General features: G+C 33.9%; 1 long non-coding RNA gene across 1 annotated transcript; it reads left to right on the top strand.

The window, feature by feature from the left end:
* The first annotated feature begins 2,219 nt into the window (after nucleotides 1-2,219).
* LOC131381462 (uncharacterized) lies at nucleotides 2,220-3,269 on the top strand. The gene is made up of 2 exons (XR_009210211.1): nucleotides 2,220-2,325; nucleotides 2,998-3,269. It is a non-coding gene; the product is annotated as an uncharacterized LOC131381462 (long non-coding RNA).
* Nucleotides 3,270-10,570: the final 7,301 nt, after the last annotated feature.

The following is a 10,570-nucleotide window of genomic DNA, read 5'->3' as shown; positions in this document are numbered from 1 at the left end:
TACGTAATCAGCTAGTATATTATTAGTACTGGGGTATGTTGGAAAGAATTTTGGTTCATAAGGCAAACTTTGGTTCAAAAGATTTGAGTTCTAATTGTGGCTCCAACATTTTTTAATATTGTATTGGACAAGTCACATAATTCCCTTTAAAACATAGCTTTTTCAGTTACTGATTTGGCAAAGTAAATAAAACTAAATACAAGCTATAGTTTGTCCAGAAATAAACAAAATATAATTTACACCTTTAAGTTCTGATCTAGTGGAGACTCAGATATGTAACTAGGACTATCTATATGACACTAGATGTATAAATGAAAGTTTGTAAGATTAGTGCGAGAAAAATGACGTGACCAATGCCCTTGACAAATGTTATTTAGATTAGACTAAATGAGAAGAGAGGAATTTGAAAACTATACCCATACTATGCAATTGCAAAGCATTATCATCAACATCATCCTAATAAATAGTCCCAGGTCTGACAGGCAGAATTATGCCTCCAAAAGATATCCACATCCTAATAACCCCTGGAACCTGTGATTATGTTACATGCATGAAAAGACAGGACTTTGTAGATATGACTAAATTAAAGAGCTTGGGATAGACAGATTACCCTGGATTATCTGTGTGGATATAATGTAATCCTAAGACTCCCTCACAGCGGAAAAGGAAGGTGGAAGAGGACATGAGCATGATGAGATGTGAGGACTCAACCCACCAATGCTGGCTTTCAAGAGGCAGAAAAGGGACAATGAGCCAAAAATTATACATGGCTGCTAGGAGGTAGAGAAGATAGAAATGGATTCTCCTGTAGACCCCCATGAAGAAAGGCAGCCTTTCTGATACCTTGATTTTAGCCCGGTGATACCCATGTTGAACTTTTAACCTGCAGAAATTTAGAATAATTTGTCAATATGTGTGATTTTAAGTCACTAAGTTTGTGATAATTTATCATAGTAGCAATGGAAAACTAATATGACAGGCACTAAGATTTTTGATGTCAGAATGAAGTATTTCCTACAAACTCATCCTCCAAGAATGAAAGGTAGACCAGGTGGAAAACTACTCTGGGGAGGCACTAGATGGCCAAGAAACACAAGGGGGAGTATGGGGCATAAACAAGAGCAGGGTGGATCTCGTCCTAAGTGAGGAGACAACAGAAAATAGACATGAAGCATAATTGATCTGTTGTTCACACACTATTAAGCATCTGTAGTACACAAAATTGTACACTAGAAGTTTTAAGGAACAGAAGACAGGTAAACTCAATTCATTTTCTCACGTGTAGAGTCCAGTTAAAGAAGGACAATAGCAGCGTAATTTAAATAATATAAACTATGAGTTCTCCGAGTCAACATATGAAAGTATTTGACCAAAGAATAGTAGTAAGCATAGGAATGTGCAGAGGTAAAAGACAAGGCCTACAAGTCAGACATGGTAAACTGCAGAGTGAATGAAAAGATTCCTAACCCCCACTTGCCACTGCAACTACAGAATTTCAGTGCTGATATTTTTGTACATATGGGACTCTCATGAAAGTTTTTCTTTGTAATAATGATGTAAACTCTTTTCACAAAACTTGACAACCACTGCAGCAATCAACGGGAAACCAGTGAACAAATTTATGCTTGAAAATTCCATAAATACTTTGTAAGGAATGTAAAAGAAAAAAAGACATCAGTTGCAATGAGCCAAGTTCAACGTTAATGAGGGAGATGTGAAAGAGAAAAATGTGATAAATTTTAAAGTAATAGAAATGACAGGACTTGAGCATGATGAGAAAAGGGAGGGAGATCAAATGACCCTAGATTGCTGTCTTGAAAGTGAAGGCAAATAATAAAATTCCTATCTTGAAAGACAAGATGAATAATGCTGCCGTTATTCACTGAGTAACACCACCAGTTTGAATATATTAACACATTTAATCCTTATAACAACCCTACGTGGTGGCTTGTATCATTATTTCAGATTAACCGATGAGGAAACTGAAGCTAAGTAATTTGCCTACGTCACTCAGCTATTGACAGGGTCAGGAATCAAATTCAGGCAATGTAGCTCTGGGGGCCCCAGTCTATCAACTATTCTGCAGAGGATGGAGTAATTCTTTAGAGAAAGTGAGCAACTTTCAGTCTGGACATTTTAAACTTTCATTCTGTTTCATTTGAGGCAAATTAAGCAGAGTAACTCTGTGTTACGCTTTGCTATGGTTACGGAATGATCTCAGAACATTGCTGCTTTGTGGAAAAAAGCTGACCCTGACATAAGATAAATCCAGATACCACTGTTACTGTTTGAGTCAACAGGACATCTTGACTTTTGCGGAATGTGGTGAGAAACTGTAATATTATTTCATTAGCACTAAACTATAGCAATTGATAAAAAAAAAAAAGAGAGCGAGAACTACTTCCCCAGAGACAATCGTGTCATATGGCTGTTACAAAGATATAGTTTTAAACACCTAGTCTGGGCAGTGTTATTGAGGTCTGCCATACTATACTAAGTATAATTCCTAAGGAGTAAATAGAACACTAAATAAACCCCTGTAATAAGGAAATTTTCTGGTTATGCATCACTTGGCCTTTATACTTCAAAAAACAAAAGTTATTTTAACAATTGTCTTTGATTTTTAAAATGCAAGCAAATTTCTCCTTAGGGTTTAGTTACCGAACTATCACTGATAACCAGTACTAGTTTCAATTTAGGTATGGAATTTCTGGTATATACTTAGATGTCTTCAAACTTTTATGAAGTCAAGAGAAGCCTCATTACCCATAGATAGTTGACAAAATGCTTTACCACCTGCATATCGCCTGTTAAATTTAGACCTAAATTGACAAACTATTTTTTCCTGTGGTGCTTATAACTCAAAGCCGAAACTTTTAAGACTACCTTGCCCTAGTTTCATTTTTCATTTTTTATTTCCCTCTAAGAAATCTTTCTTCATAAAAATCTTCAGAACTCTTGTGGAACTTTTTTTTTTCTTATTTCTTTGCTGTTTAGCATTCCACTTCAGAGTTACAACTACGTGAAAGCTTTAAGATAACCACAACAACAAAAACAAAAGTGTGGCATCAAATTGAATCTGACCTTCTGGCAGTGAGAATGGAACAAAATCTTTCCTTCAAATCCCTCTGGTATTTGGTGAATCTTCTCATCCTAAAGAGCTGACTCTTATTGATTACTTTTGTGTTATAAAAGAAATATCATATCTGAAATGCTTTTTATAATAAAAGTCTGGAGATTCTCAGCTACTTTGCTGAGAAGAATTCTAATGTTGAATAGAGTCAATAAGTACCAAAAGAAGAACTGTAACCATTTGGAGAAATACATAAAGAGGAATATTTCATTTCCTTTGATTTTTGAAGTTGAAGTAACTCATAACATTGTGGCATATGGTATATTTGATTGTAGAATCTGAGTGTGTATATATATATATATATATATATATATATATATATATATGTAATAAGTAGCCTGAATTGTTGGGAATATACTATTAATTAACTCAGAGGTGAGTTGATATGAAAACATTAAAATACTTCTGTATATACTCATATATGTAGGTTTGCTTTTCTTACCATATATAAATTTGTTTTTTACTTGAATTTTCAAATATATGTGTAAGAACACTCAATACACAGATTTTTAAAAATATAATTTGATATCATTTCAGCATTTCCCTTACATGTAAACTCTGAATTTCTGAGTTTTCAGTCCCAGGTGTCATTCACTCTGGAAGCTAGAGAATTGTTTTGGGAGCTCTTAGGTCACTCTGCTGCATCTGGGTCACTGAGCTCTGATCCAGGCAGAACAGAATGTTGCTGTTCTCCCAATGGGTTTCCTTTTGAGTGCATGCTGCTTTTAATATTCACTCTCTCCCTAGGGTCTAACTGGGTTACACTCAAAGTCCAGCTCAGCACAGTGGCCAGATTTCTGACACCCTTGAGGATACTGTGAACTACATTAATGTTTGATATATGGGTAAAGTTGTGAACCACATATAGATCAGAGAAATAAATCCCAGAATTTCACTACTTTAAAAAGCCTCTCTCTAGATTTGTCCTCTAAGTTAACCATTAAAATTATTTGAGATAATTCAAGTTACTTAATTATTAGAATGCTGTTATTATTTTTCAATCTTACCTATTAGGTGGGTCCATGGCAAGGCTCCCAAAGGCAGTCCAATAAGGAACCTGTGCTGTGTTCACTTAGTGTCTAGTGAAATATTGTTTAATTGTTTAATTGGGACATACAATATCTTCATAAATTCCCTCCTAATACTGATATTCACACTCAGCCTAGAGATATTTCTAAAGCAACTAGTTATACCAAAGGTGCAATTAGTTTTAAAACAGCTAAAATCCATAGCAAAAGTAGAAGAGTCCCTATTGCAACTGCACTTCATCAACAACAATGTAACACATTAAAATCCCCAATTCAGAAGTAAAATGATAGTAAAGGGTTTTTTTTTGGTGAGTAATGCTGAAGCATTTGTTATAAAAGTGACAAAATACAAAATTCCACAAAAAACAATAAGAATATGAGCACATTTGATTGCACTTAACAACAAAAGTGCAACATATCATGAAAATTCTTGAAGTGATATTGAATAATAATCAGAAAATCTAACATGCACATGGGTCCATACCTAAACTCATTACCATATAGGAGAAATTCTGTTCTCTTACTAGAGAATTATATGACCACCTTTAAGAACAATATGAAGATAGAAAAACAGAAATCTATTTAATTTTTTATGCAAAGGAAATATGAGATGGATAATTAGTTAAGCAATTGAGTAGTATAACTGAGTAGTATAAAGCACCCCAAAAATTAGCACCTGCAGGAAGACACCACCATCCCTGGGACAAAAGATCAATGAGAGATGATGGTGTTACCATAGCAGGAAGGTAAGACTGACTAACAGATATTAAAGCCCACCTCTTGGCAGGCAAAAGTAGAGACCATGAAATAGGGGTGTCTTTGTCCACTTGGGCTGCCATAACAAAGTACCATAGACTAGGTAGGTTTGCGACAACAGAAATTTATTTCTCACAGTTCTGGAAGCTGGAAGTCCATGATCAATTTACCTGCAGATTCGGTGTCTGGTGAGAATCCATTTTCTGGTTTATAGGTGGCACATTCTCACTGTGTCCTCACATGTTGGAAAGGGCAAGGCAATTCTGTGAGCATCTTTGATAAGGGCAGTAATCATTCACCTACCAGAGGCCCCATCCTAGTACATCACATTGATAGTTAGGTTTTAAAATATAAATTGGGGGGAGGGATAAAGGAGCACAAAATATTTAGGCCATAGCAAAGAGCATTTCATAAGGAGCTAAAACCAATATGGATGAAAGGGCACTGCTAGAAATACCACTGTAGGCAGAACAAGAGTGGAGTGATACCCTGACTTGCCTCCTACTCATGCCTACCAATGCCTACCATGTGTTGAATGTAACTAGAAGTCAATCATTATGAGAATTTATAATACAGAGCTAAGAAAGGAACGTGAGAAATAGACCAGCAACCAAGCCGGCAAGTAACTAGCATATGAATTATGAGAAATGAAAATATAACTAATGGGTGCTAGGCTTAACACCTGGGTGATGAAATAATCTGTAAAACAAACCCCCATAACACATGTTTACCTGTGTAACAAACCTGTACATGTACCCCTGAAAGTAAAAGATTTTTTAAAAGGAAAAATTAAATAATCCCTAAATATCAGATCATCCACTCTCTTACCTGCCCTAAAGTTTTCATAGCCAGAAATGGTGCTGACAAATGTCTGTGTTTATGATGAAACAAAATCCTGCATTCTGTAGTCTGATCATTCTTTTCCATAGCTCTTCACTTGTAAAGTTCATTTGGTGACCTTAATGATTATTTTATTTGATTAGATATAGAAGCTAAACATTACTCAAGCTCATTGCTGAGTGGTTATCTTCAAGAATGAACAAAAAGACATGTTAAGATACCATGGCAGAAGCCTGGAAAACATAGTTTCATCTACTCTAAGTATTTCTTAAGCACTCTGTCTATAGGCTTTTATGTTTCTCTTTAGTCTTGAGGAGAAAGGGGTATTTAGTTAATCAAAGCTGTTCTCATACAATAACTTCAAGTCATACAATCTGTCTCATATCCTTTCTGCTTAAAATACCACCTTCCATTTTGCATAAATAATTCTAGGGTCCTAACTATCTGTCTCTGAAACCACATTGAAAAGATTTATCACTTCATTTCCTGGGAGGTAATACCAAATCTTACCCATAAGAAAATGCCTTTAAAAACTATGCATATATATAAATATATATATATATAATATATATATATACACACCTATATATATTTATGCATATATGTATCTGATTTCTATGTTATATATGTATACATGCAATGTATAGTATATATACATATTACACATTGCATATATACATATAGTACATAAAAGAATGTATATATTTATATGTATGTTCATAGAGATTGAGATTCATTAATTTATTTTTATTGATATATAATTGTACATATTTTTGAGGGTCATGTGATGTTTTTATACATGAATAAAATGTATAATAAATAATAAAATCAGGGTAAATGGAATATACATCACCTCAAACATTTATATTTTCTTTGTGTCAGGAGCATTCAAATTATTCTAGTTATTTTGAAATATATAGTAAATTACTGTTACGTATAGTCTCTCTTCCATACTATGGAACAATAGAACTTATTCCTTCTATCTTACATAATTTTTGTAGCCATTAACCATCTTCTCTTCTTAGCCCCCCTACCCCTTACTTCTGGTAACCACCATTCTACTCTACCTCTATGAAATCCACTTTTAGCTCCCACATATAAGTGAGAACATGTGATATTTGCCTTTCTGTGCCTGGCTTATCTGACTTAACATAATGACTTCCAGTTTCATTCATGTTGCTACAAATGATAGGATTTTATTATTTTTGTAACTGAATAATATTCCATTGTATACACACATACCACATTTTCTTTAACCATTCATCCATTGCTAACACAATCCTGAGTGAAAAGAACAAAGGTGGAGGCACTATCTCACATCAAACTATAATACAACGCCAACAACATGGCCCTGGCATAAAAACACACAGAAAAATGGAACAGGACAGAGAACCCAGAAGTCAATCCCCACATTGATGGCCAACGTATTTTTGACAAGGACACTAAGAATACACAATGGGAAGAGGACAGCCTTCCTAATAAATGGTTCTGGAAAAATTGAATATCCATATGCAGAAGAATGAAACTGGATTCCTATATTCCACCATATATAAAAATCAACTCAAAATGGATTAAAGACTTAAATGTAAGACCTGAAACTGTGAAACTACTAGAAGACAATTTTTTGAGAAACTCTACAGAACATTGGTTTGAGCAAGATTTTTTGTGTAAGACCTCAAAAGTGCAGGCAACAAAAGGAAAATTAGACAAATAAGATTACATCAATCTAAAAAGCTTAAGCATAGCAAAGGAAACAACCAACAAAGTGAAGAGTTAACCTAGAGGATGGAAGGAAGTATTTTCAAACTACTCATCTGACAAGGGATTAATAGCTAGAATATATAAGGAACTCAACTCAATAGCAAAAAAAAAAAAAAAAAAAATTCTGATTTAAAATGGGCAGAAGACCCCAACAGACATTTCTCCAAAGTAGACATGCAAATGGTCAACAGGTATATGAAAAAATGTTCAACATCACTAATGGTCAGGAAAATTCAAATCAACACTGCAATGAAATATTATCTCATCCCAGTTAAAATGGCTACTATTGAAAACATAACCTGACAGATGCTGGTGAGGATGTGGAGAAATGGCAATGCTTGTATACTGTTGGCAGGAATGTAAAGTGGTATATCCACTATGGAAAACACTCTAGAGGTTTCTCAAAAAAAAAAAAAAAAAAAACGAAAAAAAAAAACAACTGAAAATAGAGATCTATTTATTCTTAGGTATTGGGTCAGGCAATTGTGGGAATAAGAAATTTTGAAAGTTTTAGGGTAGTCTGGCAAGCCGAAAATTCTGGCAAGAGTTCATGCTGTAGACCTGAGTCCAGAGGTAGTCTAGCAGCAGAATCTCTCACTCTTTTGGGGACTTCAGTCTTTTTTCTTAACGTTTTCAACTGACTGGTTGAGGCCCACCTACATTATAGGGGATCGTCTGCTTTATTCAAAGTCTACAGATTTAAATATTAATCACACCTAAAAAATGACTTCACTACAATCTGGACTGGCTTTTGACTAAATAGTTGGGTACTATAGCCTAGCTTAGTTGACACATCAACTAAACCATCACATTTTTCTTTACCACAGTTTCCTTCTTTGCTTTTTCATATGATCAGAAATCTTTTTCATTTGAATTGTACTGCATCATTATCTACTGTAAAAATGAAATGATATGAAATACTTGGGGACCATGCATTAGGAATATATTATTCAATTAAGCTTTATTTTAAGTAAATTAATCACAATGAAAAATAATGGGCAGTATTTTCCAAGCAGAAAATTCAGCAAAATTCCTGTAGGAGAGATAAGTGAACTTATATTTATTATGAAATGCCCTGAAACACTAACTTGAGTTTATAAAAAATTTGTTAAAGCTGAAATTTTTTTAATATTTTATTTTGCATTGTTCTAATTTTTCATAGATTTTACAAAATTAAACTTTAGTGGCTATATATATAAAGTATCAATTTTGAATGAGTAGCTAAATCAATATTTTATTTTACTATATGCATATTTTCGTAAGCTTACAAACCAGTGCTTGTACTTTAATTATTATTTTAAACCTTATTAATCATGACTTCACCTTATAGATGTTTCTGTTGTACGTTAGCATTTTAGTTTAGAAAATATTTTTTTTTAGTCAGGGTGGCTCACACCCGTAACCCCAGTAGTTTGGGAGGCCGAGGCGGGCAGATCACCTGAGGTCTGGAGTTCAAGACCAGCCTGGCCAACATGGTGAAACCCTGTCTCTATTAAAAATACAAAATATTAGCTGGGCATGGTGGCGCACATCTGTAGTCCCAGCTACTTGACAGGCTGAGGCATGAGAATCTCTTGAACCCGGGAGATGGAAATTGCAGTGAGCCAAGATCGCTCCACTGCACTCCAGCCTGGGCGACAGAGTGAGGCTCCGTCTCAAAACAAAACAAAAAAACAAAAACAAAACAAAACAAAAAAATAAAAACAAAATAAAACAAAAAATATATATATACTTTTTCTTTTTTATATAAATAACTGCTTTATCATGTTTTATAAATCCATTTTATAACAAAAAGTTATATTAAAAATGCTGGCAAGGTTATTTTATAGTCATTTTATAGTTATTATTAATTAGATGCCATTTTTCATATATTAGTCTTTCAAATCTTACAATCTCTGCATCTGAGTTTAGATACAAAATAAGTATCTTTTAATTATTTTGTTTAGTATTATTTTACTTTTTTTTTCCTTGGAATCTTTTATGTTCTTTCAAAATTTAATGGCTATCAAGTTAATAACTTCGAAGTCCTTAATTTTTTTAGTGTCCTAAGCATAGAATGAATGGTCTACAGATTGGCACGCCATTGGAAGATAAGTTTGTCTTGCCTTTTTAAATTAAAGAATGTAATAAATATTTTAATGTTTTAATTACGAAACCCGATACTTTTAAAATCAATATATTAAGTTTCAAAGTTGGACTTAAACAGCCATGGATTTCCTGTCAGAATCCGTATGCTGAGCTTATGTACAAGGAAAATATGGATTACTGATAGTTTCTTTCCTGAAGGTAATGCTTTTCTCTATATAATGTAAAAAATTTTTACAAACATAGCCTCATTAATTTTCTCAAGGTCCCCCAAGAGAATTACGTATGCATGATTTCCATTTTACAGAATGTGAACTGGCCTGAGGGAGCAGGGTATCATAGTTTTCCATTTTGTTTCTCATGCCACAGCTACGATGCACAAAACATTTTAAATTTACAGTGGGCATAAATTTTATTTTGCTCTTCTGTCAAATTCTCCAAACTCTAAACAAAATGCAGTCTTATATGATTAAAAAAAGAAAGTTTCAAAGTCAGAGAATCAGGCTTTAAGACACAGCTTTTCCATTTTGGCAAATTATTAAACCTCTTCAATTTTACATCTGTAAAACATCTGCTTTCTCTACAGTGCACTTCAGCTTATTACTGAAGCTCAAATGAAAAATGTACGTGAATGTGTTGCATAAATTGCAAATCATATAGATGATAGTTGTTATATTACGTTTATATCCCCCACCACATGAGGCTCAACACAAATTTGTACACTTGAATGTGGCCCAACACAAATCTGTAAACTTTCTTAAAACATTATAAGATTATTTTGTGATTTTTTTTTTTCTTAGCTCATCAGCTGTCACTAGTGTTAGTGTATTTTATATGTAGCCCAAGACAATTCTTCCTCTTCCCATGTGGCCCAGAGAAGCCAAAAGATTGGACACCTCTGCTTTAAAGTAAATATTAAATCTTATCTACACTGGCATTCTTCAAGCCATAGGATGGGTATATTGGA

This window comes from Hylobates moloch, unplaced genomic scaffold (assembly GCF_009828535.3).
Source record: "Hylobates moloch isolate HMO894 unplaced genomic scaffold, HMol_V3 SCAFFOLD_16, whole genome shotgun sequence".
In the NCBI taxonomy this organism is placed as follows: domain Eukaryota; kingdom Metazoa; phylum Chordata; class Mammalia; order Primates; family Hylobatidae; genus Hylobates; species Hylobates moloch.
The sequence above is the reverse complement of the archived record's forward strand: the minus strand, read 5'-3'. Positions and strand labels throughout refer to the sequence as shown.